At 44.2% G+C, this 16744-nt stretch overlaps 1 protein-coding gene across 1 annotated transcript in view; it reads right to left on the bottom strand.

The window, feature by feature from the left end:
* The window catches only part of LOC115136127 (dapper homolog 1-like), a 47817-nt gene that overhangs the window by 12433 nt on the left and 18640 nt on the right, over positions 1-16744 (bottom strand).

The raw sequence follows: 16744 nt of genomic DNA, 5'->3' as shown, positions 1-16744 counted from the left end.
AGAATGGTATCGAACAAAGTATACATATGGTGTCCATGTATTTGATACCATTCTATTTACTCCATTCCAGCCATTATTATGAGACATTCTCCCCTCAGCAGCCTCCTGTGCTATAGAGGTGTACAGAGTTACACACACACTCTCCTGGCTTATAACATCGGGCGTGGTTTGACTAGCTGAGAAGGTAGAAAAGCCTGCTGGTCATGTGGTAGAGAAAGTTCCATATTTACAGTAATTCAGAGGAGAGAGGAGAACTCTGGGAATAACGCTGAGACGTCTGTGTGTGTGGGCACACAAGCTGACACTGACAAAGCACACCTGCACACAAATTGTACACTTCGAATGAAAACTCACACACACCGAAAACCCACAAACTGATTGAAAAACTCAAACATATTTTGACTCCCCCACCCAAACAAATGCAGACACACACACACACACATGCACGCACACACACACACACTAGACTCGCTGGGGGAGCCTGCTGTGAAACTGAAGTGAAACATCTGATGGAAGGGGGTTCCACAGTGCAGCTAAGAACAAACTAACTCCCTAACAACCCATAGCCTTACTCAGTGGTTTTCCCTGTGTAAATCAGGGCTTCTCACCCAGTAAAAAATACCATATAAAGGCAGGGAAGCTGTGGGTTAAAAACACAGACATGCTGACCTGTCCATTAAATAATGGTGAACTTACTGGAAAGAGGGGGAAGGAGAAAGGGGGAAGATGGGAAGAGTTGTAGAGAGAGAGAGACAGAGAGGAGAAAGAGATAGATAACAGGGAGAGAAAAGGATAAGATTTCTGTCTTACTCAGCCATCCTTGTTTTATGTTTGCTTTGACAATGTAAGCAGTGATGTAAAGTACTTCAGTAAAAATACTTTAACGTACTACTGAAGTAGTTTTTTGGGGTATTTATATTTTTGACTACTTTTACTTCCCTAGATTCCCGAGTGGGCTCCCGAGTGGTGTAGCGGTGTAAGGCACTGCATCTCAGTGCTAGAGGCGTCACTACAGACCGAGGTTCAATTCCAGGCTGTATCACAAATGGCCGTGATTGGAAGTCCCATAGGGTGGCGCACAATTGACCCAGTGTCGTCTGGTTTAGGGTTTGTCCGGGGTAGGCCGTCATTGTAAATAAGAATTTGTTCTTAACTCACATGCCTAGTTAAATAAAGATTAAATAAATAAAGATTCTTTAAGAAAACATTGTACTTTTTACTCCATACATTTTCCTTGACAACCAAAAGTAGTAGTTACATTTTGAATGCTTAGCAGGACAGGAAAATGGTCCAATTCACACACTTATTAAGAGAACATCCCTGGTCATCCCTACTGCCTCTGATCTGGTGGAGTCACTAAACACACAGGCTTCATTTGTAAATGATGTCTGAGTGTTGGAGCCCCTGTCTCTCCATAAATAAATCAAAAACAGGAAAATGGTGCTGCCTGGTTTGCTTAATATAAGGAATTTGAAATGACTTATACTTTTGATACTTAAGTATATTTTAAACCAAATACTTTTAGACTTTTACTCAAGTAGTATTTTACATGCGTGACTTTCACTTTTACTTGATTCATTTTCTATTAAAGTATCTTGAATGTAAGTGCTCTTACTTTCCATACCAAATACGTTTAAAATAAATTGAATTGAAAGAAAGAAAGAAAGAAAGAAAGAGATCAAGACAACATGAAAGAGGGGGAAAATGAGGGAGGAACAGGATACACAATCACCACTAGTCCCTGCACACCATGCATCTTGTCATCACGAATGAGTCTTTTTCCGTTCAGTCTGTGAGTGTCAACCACCCTGACAAAACGCCAGCTCGAAAAACAGAAACTCTCTTTCTATAGCCCTAGAGGCCTCTCCCTTCCCCCTCCCTCTCCCCCTTCCAGGGGTCCATAGTTGAGCGACCTGTCAGACAGGGAGCAGGCCCGTCACTCAGGCCAGGGGCAGGGTCAGTCCAACACCCTCAGGGAAGAGGGGGGGGGAACAGGGGATGTAAACATACCACCCTGGGCTGTCAGTCTCTCACCCCCCCCCCCCCCCATCTCTCTCTCTAGTAAGACTGAGTCAGTCTTTGTGCTCTCAGGAACTTTAACTGCTGAGGGGAGAGGAGGAGGGGAATTAGGGAAGAGTGGGAGGAGGAGGGGAATGAGGAGGAGGGGAGAGAAGAGGGAGGGTAAAGATGTTAGAGAGGGGGATGAATACATTCACTAATTTGAGGGTTATCGGGGTAGTAGTACGACAGGTAGTGCTGGTCTGGAACAAAAGCCTGCCAGGATTGGGGGACTAAAGTTTGGTGACCCTTCCCCGCGGTGATTTCTCCATGCCTCTTGAATGGACTGGAATGGAAGTGGAGTTGATTGGTGTACTTGGAGTGGTAATCACATAATACAGAAGATATAGGGCCAGAGCCTTTATAGTTTGACCTCTATAGGGTTAACAGCGATTTGATCTCAGGGATTATACACACAGTGGCTGTGAGGTGTGTGTGTGTGTGTGTGTGTGTGTGTGTGTGTGTGTGTGTGTGTGTGTGTGTGTGTGCGTGTGCTTGTGTGCAGAGGAAACGTGCCCATTGAGCCGGTGTTGTCTCACTTGAGTGACTCCTAAACCCACACACAGGTCCTTTCATCCAGCGCATGCATGACATTAGCCCAGTTCATTTGCACACACGTAGACACACAAGCTATAGAATAAGCCCAAGCCATGCTCACCCTGTGCATGTCTAAAGCTTGTTACATAATGGCACAATAAGAGGATGACTTCTTCATTCATTTGATTATGCTAGTCTGGTAAGGTTCAAGGCCACGTGTCATGTTGGCATCACTGTTAGTAAAGACATGATACAAGAGTTCAGTTTACAAAGAAAACAAGTGGATACAAGAGGGCAGCCCGACCGAGAGCACAAAACCTTTACTAATTTCCAATGTTGTTGAAGTAAAGTTTGGATGTAACTCAGTTCATCTTAAGTGTATCCCATGTGTTTTGTATGTCATACAGGATTTTTAAGCACACAGTATAACTCCAAATCATGTGAACCACTAAAACGTTTTAAACAGAAATTGCCTTGAGTTACACCCTTAACTGCAGTAAAGCATTACTCCATGTCCCTCCCTCCCCTACATTTCATCTCCCTAAGTGATTATTTTCTCTCTAAATGATTCAAGCCATCTTTAAAAAGTAATTATATATGACTTAAACTCTTGACTCATTTACGAGCTGCTCTGAAGTTACTTCCCATGACACTGCAGTGATTATTCGCCCCTAAAGCCGACACCGCGACAGCTCTCAAAGAACTACAGTGGACTTTGTGCAAACTGGAAACCGCATATCCTGAGGCTGCATTTATTGTAGCTGAGGACTTTAATAAAGCAATTCTGAGGAAAACTCTCCCAAAGTTAACACATCGGCTGCGCTACTCACTCATCGAGAACTCTTGACCATTGCTATTCCTCCTTTCAGCACGGCTACAAAACCCTCCCACGCACTCCCTTCGGCAAATCAGATCAAGGCTCAGGTAGCTTAGCGGTTAAGAACATTGGTACGAAATCTGCCGTTCTGCCCTTGAGCAAAGAAGTTAACCCCCAACAACACCTGTACCCTGGGCTCCGATGACGTGGACATCAATGAAGGCAGCCCCCGCACCTCTCTGATTCAGAGGGGTTGGGTTAAATGTGGAAGACACATTTCTGTTGAATGCATTCTGTTGTACAACTGACTAGGTATCCCCTTTTCCCTGTCCCTTTCCCCATTCTGCTCCTCCCTTCCTACAGGCATAAACTTAAACAGGAAGTTCCTGTGGTAAGGACTGTTCAATGTTGGTCTGACCAATCAGAATCTATGCTTCAAGTTTTGATTACGTGGACTGGGATATGTTCCGGGTTGCCTCTGAGAATAACATTGACTCAGTTCATCAGGAAGGGCCTAGAGGATGTTGTTCCTACTGTGATGATTAGAACTTACCCAAACCAAAAACGTGGATAGATGACAGCATAGAGCAAAACTGAAAGCGCAAAACCACTGCATTTAACCACGGCAAGGTGACTGGGAACATGGACGAGTACAAATAGTCCAGCTATGCCTTTAGGCGTGTTAACCCTCGCAAGGCTGCAGGCACAGATGGCATCCCTTGCCGGGTCCTCAGAGCATGTGCAGACCAACTGGCTGGAGTTTATGAACATATTCATAAACATATTCTCCCTATCCCAGTCTGTTGCCCCCACTTGCTTCAAGATGTTCACCATTGTTCCTGCACCCAAGAAAGCGAACGTAACTGAACTAAATGACTATGTCCCCGTAACACTCACTTCTGTCATCATGAAGTTCTTTGAGAGGCTAGTTAAGGATCATATAAGCTACACCTTACTAGACCCACTACAATTTGCATACTGCCCCAACAGATCCACGGATGACGCAATTCCCATCGCATTGCCTTATCCCATCTGGACAAGAGGAATCTCTCTCTCTCATTGAATGTGCTAGACAAAGAAAGCAGCTAGGTTGCTCTAGCTGAGCCAATGAGTGAGGGTGAAAATGCTCATTACATGTCATATGAGAGCTGACCTGTAGCCTGGTTACCAGTCTGTTTCAAGTGGGCATGACAATTCCATAGGTTGTTGGCAAGAGAGCAGAAACAGACTGTCACCCAGGCTAGCACAACCATACCTGATTCAGCTAACCATGGTGTTGATGAGATGTACATTAGCTTAGTAGGGTATCATCATAGTGCTGGATTAGAACAAAAAGCCTGCACTCTTCAGGGCCATGGTTGGCGACCACTGCCATAGAGTCATTTCCTGACTACAAAGAGAAAACTAGTTGACCCCATAATACATTACTGACATTGAGTGAAAGGACATAAGATACGATGTCATTGGAAGCCAACACCAACAATGTTCTCACCGTGGTTCAGTTGATAAAGGTACATTCTATTATGTAAGCATATAGCAAATATCATATGGATTTATTCTATATGGATTTTAAAATGTGATTTTGACAGCTATATGCTTCCCTATTCTAATACCATACCACTATATATATATATATATCAATTGAGAGTCATTGATACCCCTTCAATATGATACACATTATACTACAATGAGATTTCGCACTACACACTGCCTCCAAAAGTCAAATGTAATTATGTGCAAATGACATACTGTTCCATCTGAAATTCAGTATAGTGAAGATAACATTTGAATTGTGATAATTAAAAGGTGTTTACACAGCTGGGCTTGGAAAATAACTCTGACACCAGGGACACAACACATCCACTATGCTGACCCTCAACACAGGGGCCCCAATGGGGTACGTGTTTAGTCCCCTCCTGTACTCCCTGTTCACCCACGACTGCGTGGCCGAGCATGACTCCAACACCATAATTAGGTTTGCTGACGACACAACAGTGGTAGGACTAAGGACTAATCACCAACGACGATGAGACAGCCTATAGGGAGGTCAGAGACCTGGCAGTGAGGTGCCAGGACAACAACCTCTCTCTCAATGTGAGCAAGACAAAGGAGCTGATGTAGACCACAGGAAACGGAGGGCCGAGCACGCCCCCATTCACATTGACGGGTCTATAGTGGAGAGCTTCAAGTTCCTCGGTGTCCACATCCCTAATAAACTATCATGGTCCAAATACACCAACACAGAGGTGAAGAAGGCACCTCAGGGCGCTGAAAAGATTTGGCATGGACCCTCAGAACCTCAAAAAGTTATACAGCTGCACCATTGAGAGCATCTTGACTGGCTGCATCACCGCTTGGTATGGCAACTGCCTCGCATTTGACTGGAAGGCGCTACAGTGGGTAGTGCAGCAGAAGACCCTAAAAACTGTCAAAGACAGCCACCCAAGTCATAGACTGTTCTCTCTGCTACCGCACGGCAAGATGTACCTATGCACCAAGTCTGGAACCAACAGGATGCTGAACAGCTTGTATCTAGCCAAGTTATCATTACTCATTGTGTATTTATTATTACTTTTATTATTACGCGTTTTACTTTTCTATTATTTCTTGATTTTCTTTCTCTCTGCATTGTTGAGGGTCTTTACTGCTAGTCCACATCTGTTGTTTCCGATTACGAAGCATGTGACGAATAAGATTTGAATGGATTATCAATGGTATACTGAACACCATCAGTTTGGTGCATTACCTCATGTATTCCATGTGAATTGCACCACTTTCTGAAATTACTCCATGAAATCAAGCCTGCCATTTAGAGACTGTGTCCCAAATGCCACCCTATTCCCTATGTAGTGGACCACTTTTGACAAGAGCCCTATGTGCCCTGGTCAGAAGGCGTGTACTATTTTGGGAATAGGGTACCATTTGGGAGGCACACAGAGTTTCCAGAGTGATGCATCTGAATGAAGTCACATTGTGCTTAACTGTATAGACTTTATTGAACAGGGCTCCGGGCAGCCGAGGGGAAATGGAGGAAAACTCGCCTCCCTGCGGACCTGGCATCCTTTCACTCCCTCCTCTCTACATTTTCCTCTTCTGTCTCTGCTGCTAAAGCCACTTTCTACCACTCTAAATTCCAAGCATCTGCCTCTAACCCTAGGAAGCTCTTTGCCACCTTCTCCTCCCTCCTGAATCCTCCTTCCCCCCCCCCCCCCTCCTCCCTCTCTGCAGATGACTTCGTCAACCATTTTGAAAAGAAGGTCGACGACATCCGATCCTCGTTTGCTAAGTCAAACGACACCGCTGGTTCTGCTCACACTGCCCTACCCTGTGCTCTGACCTCTTTCTCCCCTCTCTCTCCAGATGAAATCTCACGTCTTGTGACGGCCGGCCGCCCAACAACCTGCCCGCTTGACCCTATCCCCTCCTCTCTTCTCCAGACCATTTCCGGAGACCTTCTCCCTTACCTCACCTCGCTCATCAACTCATCCCTGACCGCTGGCTACGTCCCTTCCGTCTTCAAGAGAGCGAGAGTTGCACCCCTTCTGAAAAACCTACACTCGATCCCTCCGATGTCAACAACTACAGACCAGTATCCCTTCTTTCTTTTCTCTCCAAAACTCTTGAACGTGCCGTCCTTGGCCAGCTCTCCCGCTATCTCTCTCAGAATGACCTTCTTGATCCAAATCAGTCAGGTTTCAAGACTAGTAATTCAACTGAGACTGCTCTTCTCTGTATCACGGAGGCGCTCCGCACTGCTAAAGCTAACTCTCTCTCCTCTGCTCTCATCCTTCTAGACCTATCGGCTGCCTTCGATACTGTGAACCATCAGATCCTCCTCTCCACCCTCTCCGAGTTGGGCATCTCCGGCGCGGCCCACGCTTGGATTGCGTCCTACCTGACAGGTCGCTCCTACCAGGTGGCGTGGCGAGAATCTGTCTCCTCACCACGCGCTCTCACCACTGGCGTCCCCCAGGGCTCTGTTCTAGGCCCTCTCCTATTCTCGCTATACACCAAGTCACTTGGCTCTGTCATAACCTCACATGGTCTCTCCTATCATTGCTATGCAGACGACACACAATTAATCTTCTCCTTTCCCCCTTCTGATGACCAGGTGGCGAATCGCATCTCTGCATGTCTGGCAGACATATCAGTGTGGATGACGGATCACCACCTCAAGCTGAACCTCGGCAAGACGGAGCTGCTCTTCCTCCCGGGAAGGACTGCCCGTTCCATGATCTCGCCATCACGGTTGACAACTCCATTGTGTCCTCCTCCCAGAGCGCTAAGAACCTTGGCGTGATCCTGACAACACCCTGTCGTTCTCAACTAACATCAAGGCGGTGGCCCGTTCCTGTAGGTTCATGCTCTACAACATCCGCAGAGTACGACCCTGCCTCACACAGGAAGCGGCGCAGGTCCTAATCCAGGCACTTGTCATCTCCCGTCTGGATTACTGCAACTCGCTGTTGGCTGGGCTCCCTGCCTGTGCCATTAAACCCCTACAACTCATCCAGAACGCCGCAGCCCGTCTGGTGTTCAACCTTCCCAAGTTCTCTCACGTCACCCCGCTCCTCCGCTCTCCACTGGCTTCCAGTTGAAGCTCGCATCTGCTACAAGACCATGGTGCTTGCCTACGGAGCTGTGAGGGGAACGGCACCTCAGTACCTCCAGGCTCTGATCAGGCCCTACACCCAAACAAGGGCACTGCGTTCATCCACCTCTGGCCTGCTCGCCTCCCTACCACTGAGGAAGTACAGTTCCCGCTCAGCCCAGTCAAAACTGTTCGCTGCTCTGGCCCCCCAATGGTGGAACAAACTCCCTCACGACGCCAGGACAGCGGAGTCAATCACCACCTTCCGGAGACACCTGAAACCCCACCTCTTTAAGGAATACCTAGGATAGGATAAAGTAATCCTTCTCACCCCCCCCTTAAAAGATTTAGATGCACTATTGTAAAGTGGCTGGTCCACTGGATGTCATAAGGCGAACGCACCAATTTGTAAGTCGCTCTGGATAAGAGCGTCTGCTAAATGACTTAAATGTAAAATGTAAATGTAAATTGTATTGTGAGTTGTGCAGTAGTGTGCACACACCCATGCTCACACACACACACACACACACACACACCACACACACACACACACACACGCGCACACGCTTGCACCCCCCCTCCCATTGGAGGGCACTAAACCCCCCAGTCCAAACAGTAGCCCCCACACTGTGTAGTGTACTGTGGTGCAGTGGAGTTGTGTAGTGTGTGTGAGTAAGCGGGAGGCCTTTGTGTGGGGCCCTCTCTCTGATAGGTCAACTCACTGTGGTGTGTTTGTGTTTGCTGACGCGGGGGGCTCCAAGAGGGCCCGCTGGAAGCTCCCAAAATAAAATCAACTCTAACTTTGCATCCCAGTGTATTCCCTACATAGTGCACTACTTTTGACCAGGGCCCATCAAAAGGAGTGTACTATAAAGGGAATAGGGTGTCATTTGAGACAGCCTTAAACTTGTTAGCAAACCCAATTATGTAACCCCCCCCTACTTTCACCATGGCAACAAAGTGAGGTGCCTTCTCCAGGAGCGAGAGAGAGGGAGAGAAAAAAATGGGAAGAGAGAATGAGAAATGGGGAGAGATTATCCAGTTACATTGAATGAACTACAGGACAAAATACAAACCCTCCAACCCAAAAAGGCCTGTGGGGTTGATGGTATCCTAAAATAAATGAGAAAATATACAGACCACAAATTCCAATTGGCTATACTTAAACTTGTTAACATCACCCTCAGCTCTGGCAACTTCCCCAATATTTGGAACCAAGGACTGATCAGCCCAATCTACCAAAGTGGAGATAAATTTGACCCCATTAACTACCCGGGGATATGCGTCAACAGCAACCTTGAGAAAATCCTCTGCATTATCATTATCCGTATACTCGTACATTTCCTCAGCGAAAACAATGTACTGAGCAAATGTCAAATTGGCTTTTGACCAAATGACCGTACGACAGACCACATCACATATTCACCCTGCACACCCCAATTAACAAACAAATAAACCAAAACAAAGGAAAAGTCTTCTCATGCTTAGTTGATTTAAAAAAAGCTTTTGACTCAATTTGGCATGAGGGTCTGCTATACAAATTGATGGAAAGTGGTGTTGGGGGAAAAACATGACATTACAAAATCCATGTACACAAACAACAAGTGTGCGGTTAAAAATGGACAAAAAACACATTTATTTTTTAAATATTTAAAACATACAATATACTTGCAGTGAAGCCACTCAACAACTACATCACATTAGTCATCTAACAGACTCCCATCCAGAGCGACACACAGAAGCAACCAGGGTCAATGCCCCGCTGTAGGGCAAGTCGACAGATCTCCCACAAGGTCAATAACGGGGACCCGAACCAGTGATCCATCAGCCATCGGCCCAAGCTCCCAACCGCTAGGCCACAGCCCTACAAGCCCCCCCCCCCCCCCACAGTTACATTTACATTTACATTTAAGTCATTTAGCAGACGCTCTTATCCAGAGCGACTTACAAATTGGTGCATTCACCTTATGACATCCAGTGGAACAGTAGTGCATCTAAATCTTTTAAGGGGGGGGAGAGGGATTACTTTATCCTATCCTAGGTATTCCTTAAAGAGGTGGGGTTTCAGGTGTTCCCCCAGAGCTGCCCCCCACCGAGAAAAATACAATAACTCCTTTCCCCACCCCCAAGAATCAACAAAATGAACAAAAGAGGAAAAAAGAGAATGACAAAGGAAAACAGAAAACAACAATGCAAAAAACAAAAGATATGAAGAACAACCAAAATAATAACAGCAAGGCCAACTGAATATGTTTGAGTGCATGTATGGCACTATTTACATGTGTGTGTCCATGTATATTCACATGTGTGCATTCAAATGAGAGTGTGTGTATATGCATGTGTACAAACACCTGCATGGCATCAGCCTCAGGCAAACAGGCATTAGCTGTAACAACACTGCCCCTCAGTGTCATTCAAACTTACTTTTTGATATGTTTAATTTCAACTTTTATCTTTGACCGTCGTTCTATCCCCTGCCCAGCAACTCCACTCCCACTTGTCTCCAATTCCACATCCCAACTCTCAGCTTCCCATACAATTCAGCTTCCCTCAGCTACCCCGCCTCCTCCATTTTTGAGCAGAACTTCCCGTACAATTCTGATAACTCCATGACAGACATAATGCTACCGTTCCAATTTACAATATAATTTCAAACAGAATACCCTTATTTCCCATAAATACAGGTATTTTATCAACCAGCATATTTGAGTTCAGCCATAATATTTATTGTAATATTTGTTCTATCTTTTCAGGGGGATGAAATTGAAATTGTAGCCAGCTCTGCAATGCTTGTTTGAAAAAGAGAGTTACTTGGAAAAAAGTATAATTTTCAATTAATCGAAAATGAGACATGGCAATCTGCACAAAGGCAAAAGGCCATATTTAAACAATGGATGAGCTTTTCTTAGTAATCTACTTGAGAACCATTTAGGGTTCAAGTAAAACATTTGAATAAGTTGAGCTTTTAGAGAGGTTTAGTGCTTTTATATTTAATGATCTCAACCCATCCAATTCATATTCATGATACAGATAGGCACGCTTTATCTTGTCTGGTTTAGCATCCCAGATAAAGCTAAATATTTTTTGTTCAAAAAACAAATCGTCAGGAGTAGGCAGCGCCATAAGTAAGTGAGTAAATTGAAAAATTACTAAGGAGTTAATCAGGGCAATGTTTCAATAAATAGACAGGTATTTACCTCTCCATGGTTGCCGGATCTCGTCTATTTTTACAAGTTTTCTGAAATTCATTGTGGAGAGCTCATTTATGTATTTTGTGACATGAATACCAAGTATTTCTACTTCACCGTCAGCCCATTTTATAGGTAAACTGCTGGGTAATGTAAAAGTTGTATTTTTTTAAAGATCCAATATATAATATTGTACACTTATCCTAATTAGGTTTAAGTCCAGAGATTCCAAAGAAGATATCTAGATCTTCAATGAGACATTGCAGAGATCTAGCTTGTGGACTTAATATACAACTTGAGTCATCGGCATACATAGACACATTTGTTTTTAAGCTTTGGATTTCTAATCCTCTAATTTTGTTATTTGATCTGATTTTAATAGCTAGCATTTCAATGGCCATAATGAATAGATATGGTGACAGCGGACACCCTTGTTTTACTCGCCTTGACAATTCAAAAATCTTTGAGAAGTAGCCACCATTTACTATTTTACACCTGGGGTTGCTATACATTAATTTTACCAATTTTATGAGAGAATCACCTAATTATAAATAAAATCCAGTCTTACTTTATTAAAAGCCTTTTTCAAAATCCATTATAAATACCAGGCCTGGCTTCTTAGATGTTTCATGATGTTCTATTATTTCTACATATATTATCTCCAATGTATCGTCCATGTAAAAATCCTATCTGCTCAGGACGAACAATACCTGGTAAACCCTTTTCAATTCTGAGATCTATGCATTTCACTAGTATTTTTGCATCACAACGTTGAAGTGTAAGAGTTTTTAAGATGGACTGGATCTTTATATCTGCCATCTGGGTCTTGTTTTAATAATAGTGAAATCAGACCTTCCTGCTGAGTGCCTAACAGACTACCATTTCTATAGAAGTAGATCAAACAAGCTAACAATGGAGCTTTGAGAATATCAAAAAAATCTTGATATACCTCTACCGGTATGCCATTAACCTCTTCAACCTATGGGGGCGCTATGTCATTATTGGATAAAAAAACGTTCCCATTTTAAGCGCAATATTTTGTCACGAAAAGATGCTCGACTATGCATATAATTGGCAGCTTTGGAAAGAAAACACTAACGTTTTCAAAACTGCAAAGATATGATCTGTGAGTGCCCCAGAAATGATGCTACAGGCGACACCAAGATGTAACCTCAAACAGGAAATGAGCTGAATTTCTGAAGCTCTGTTTTACTATTGTCTCCTTATATGGCTGTGAATGTGCTGTGAACGAGCTTATGCTCTCTGCCGTTCGTCCAAGATGTCTGCAGCATTGTGACGTATTTGTAGGCATATCATTGGAAGATTGGCCATAAGAGACTACATTTGCCAGGGGTCCGTCCGGTGTCCTTTGTCTAAGTTGGTGCGTAATTCCCAGTGGCAATCATTTTACCATGCGATAACAGAGGGAGAAGCACACTTCCAGGAACGATACATCATTGAAGAGATATGTGAAAAACACCTTGAGGATTGGTTCTAAACAACGTTTGCCATGTTTCAGTCGATATTATGGAGTTAATTTGGAAAAAAGTTCGGCGTTTGGATAACTGAATTTTCTTTTTTTTTTTGGTAGCCAAACGTGACGCACCAAATGGACCGATTTCTCATGCACAAAAAATCTTTCAGGAAAAACTGAACATTTGCTATCTAACTGAGAGTCTCCTCATTGAAAACATCCGAAGTTCTTCAAAGGTAAATGATTTATTGAATGTTTTTGCTGGTTTTTGTGAAAATGTTGCCTGGTGATGCTAACGCTAAATGCTAATGCTAAATGCTAACGCTAAATGCTAAATGCTAGTTTTGCTATGGTAGAGAAGCATATTTTTGAAAATCTGAGATGACAGTGTTGTTAACAAAAGGCTAAGCCTGAGAGCTAGCATATTGATTTCATTTCATTTGCAATTTTCATGAATAGTTAACGTTGCGTTATGGTAATGGGCTTGAGGCTGTAGTCATGATCCCGGATCCGGGTTGGCTCGACGCAAGAAGTAAAGTCCTGGGGTTTTTCCAGACTGAAAGGATTTTAAAAAGAGAGAGGGGAGAGAAGAGGAGAGAGAAATATTGAGTGAGAGGAGAGAGATCAAGTGTGTGTGTGCGTGTGTGTATGTACAGTGCATTGCAAAAGTATTCACCCCCCTTGGCGTTTTTCCTATTTTGTTTCATTACAACCTGTAATTTAAATAGCTTTTTATTTGGATTTCATGTAATGGACATAATCAATCAATAATTTGCAAATAAATTAATTAAAAATCCTACAATGTGATTTTCTGGATTTTTTTCTCATTTTGTCTGTCATAGTTGAAGTGTACCTATGATGAAAATTACAGGCCTCTCTCATCTTTTTAAGTGGGAGAACTTGCACAATTTGGTGGCTGACTAAATACTTTTTTGCCCCACTGTATACACACACCTGTTCTGAAAGGCCCAAGAGTCTGCAACACCACTAAGCAAGGGGCACCACCAGCAAGTGGCACCATGAAGACCAAGGAGCTCTCCAAACAGGTCAGGGACAAAGTTGTGGAGAAGTACAGATCAGGGTTGGGTTCAGATATTTTGGGGTTCAGATATTTTTACAGTTCTCATACTTTTTTTTTCGTGACCTGATTTCCCATAGAATTTAGTACAGCCATGGTGTTATGGAGCTCTCTCAGAAGAGCTGTCCATCTATGAAAATGTCCATCTATGTCCACAATGAAAAAGCACACTTACCCCTCTCCCTCTGTTTCCTCTGTACAGGATACAGCCTCTTGCGACGTTCGTTTATCTCCCGGGGAAATTGGTCATTGAGATGAAATTTGGTCCCTTTATGCTCCCTTCTCCTGCTTTTGATCAGCTCTTTTGTTGGTAATGTTTACATTTTGCGATGATAGGTCGGGGACCTTTGGTCTTGTCGCTCCAAGTCTGTGCACATGGTGGAAAGTAGGGTTGCAAAGGGTCGGAAACTTTCCGGTAAATTTTCCATGGGAAGTTAAGCCCGGGAATTTGGGTAATTTTGCTTAAAATCATCAAAAAAGTTTGCTTATAACAGTTTTTTTGAGGAATCACATAAGGCAATTCTAGGTCTTGTGGCATATTTTGGTTAAACTATCCCCAATTCAATGGAATTGCAACCCTCTGCATGCACAGTGCATTCTCCCATCACATGTGCAGTGCACTCTTCCATCACATGTACAGCTGATTCTCAAGATCTTGCACACTAATGAGATGCTATTGAGCCCACACTACTACACTGTCTGAGCCAAGGACTACATGCTTTCTGGTAAGTTGTGATTACAATACTGGGTGGGGTGAATATATTTTCTGCTACCATGTGGGTTTTAGCTTGCTTGAGCCTGCTATCTGTGTAGTGTTAATTCACCTGTTTCCATACATGTTCATTTTAAAACATTTATCTTACAAAGGAGTTGTTTAATCTAACTGCTTAACTATTTATATGTACCTGGAATTGTATTTAAAAAAAAAAATGTACTCTGTTTTCTAATCTTTACAGGAAAATGCCAGGAAAATCTGATGTGTGGAGACATTTCACTTCAGCTAATGTAGAAGGAAAAGTTGTGTACATTTGCAAATACTGTGCCAAATCATATGTAAAGAATGCAACAAATATGAGGAACCATCTGGCCAAGTGCATAAAGTTCCCTCAGCGGTCACAACAAGCAACCTCTGACAAAAGTTTTTTTTCTTCGAATTGTACCCCGTTTTCTCCCCAAGTATCCAATTGTTTAGTAGCTACTATCTTGTCTCATCGCTACAACTCCCGTACGGGCTCGGGAGAGACGAAGGTTGAAAGTCATGCGTCCTCCGATACACAACCCAACCAAGCCGCACTGCTGCTTAACACAGCGCATCCAACCCGGAAGCCAGCCGCACCAATGTGTCGGAGGAAACACCGTGCACCTGGCAACCTTGGTTAGCGCGCACTGCGCCCGGGCCCGCCATAGGAGTCGCTGGTGCGCGATGAGACAAGGATATCCCTACCGGCCAACCGCTCCCTAACCTGGACGATGCTAGGCCAATTGTTTGTCGCCCCACGGACCTCCCGGTCACGACAGAGCCTGTGTGCGAACCCGGAGTCTCTGGTGGCACAGCTGGCGCTGCAGTACAGCGCCCTTAACCACTGCGCCATCCGAGAGGCCAAGTCCCTCTACTTCTATTCGAGGTGAAAATGACGAATGACAACTTATCGATGGTCCTCCTGGAATCCGAAGTTAGTCAGAGAACTATGTTACTCAATGGAGTAACGTAGTCAGAGAAATGCTGATGAATGTCTTGCTCGAGCTGTGCACGCAACTGGTTCACCTCTGATGCTCACAGGCAATGTGTATCAGAAGAGATTTCTGAATGTTCTTCGCCCAGCATACACCCCTCCAACCAGACATGCTTTATCTACTAATTTGCTGGATGCAGAGTTCAAATGAAGTTCAAGCAAATCATAGAGAAAGCAGACTGTATTGGAATCCTCTGATGGGTGGTTGAATGTTCGTGGGCAAGGAATAATTAACTACATCACCTCCACCTCTCAACCAGTATTCTACAAGCGCACAGACACAAGGGACAACAGACACACCGTTCTCTACAATGCAGATGAGCTGAAGGCAGTCATCAATTACGTTGGACCACATAAGGTATTTGCACTGGTGACAGACAATGCTGCAAATATGAAGGCTGCTTGGACTAAAGTGGAGGAGTCCTACCCTCACATCACATCCATTGTCTGTGCTGCTCATGCATTGAATCTGCTCCTCAAGGACATCATGGCACTGAAAACAATTGATAAACTCTACAAGAGAGCCAAGAAAATGGTTAGGTATGTGAAGGGTCATCAAGTTATAGCAGCAATCTACCTCACCATGCAAAGTGAGAAGAATAAGAGCACCACATTGAAGCTGCCCAGCAACACCTGTTGAGGTGGTGTTGTCATCATGTTTGGCAGTCTCCTGGAGGGGAAGAAGTCTCTCCAAGAAATGGCCATATCACAATCTGCCGATATCACAGTCTTCCAGTGCATGCATACATTTGCCCACTTCACTGTTGCTCCAAGCAGAGGAAACTGCAGTTCTGAAAAACATCAAAAAGCATGAAGACTTCTGCCTGAAGCCCAGCGTACATGTTGGACCCCAAATATGCTAGCAAGAGCATCTTGTCTGGTGCAGAGATCAACAAGGCCTATGGTGCCATCACTACCATATCTCACTACCTAGGCCTGGATGAGGGCAAGGTTATTGGCAGTCTGGCAAAGTACACTTCCAAGCAAGGGCTTTGGGATGGAGTTGCAATATGGCAGTCGTGCCAACATCTCATCAGCCACCTGGAGGAAGGGACTTTGTGGATCTGAGGCTCTTTCCCGTTGCCTACATCATCCTCCAAATCCCACCAACATCAGCAGCCTCAGAGCGCAACTGGTCCTTGTTTGGGAACACACACACCAAAGCACGCAAGTGGCTGACCAATATAAGGGTTTAAAAATTGGTGACCATCTGGGTAAATTTAAGGATTTTTGAGCCTGACAACGAGCCATCCTCAACAAGGTTGGAA

The sequence above is a fragment of the Oncorhynchus nerka genome, linkage group LG10 (assembly GCF_034236695.1).
Source record: "Oncorhynchus nerka isolate Pitt River linkage group LG10, Oner_Uvic_2.0, whole genome shotgun sequence".
NCBI lineage: Eukaryota > Metazoa > Chordata > Actinopteri > Salmoniformes > Salmonidae > Oncorhynchus > Oncorhynchus nerka.
The sequence above is the reverse complement of the archived record's forward strand: the minus strand, read 5'-3'. Positions and strand labels throughout refer to the sequence as shown.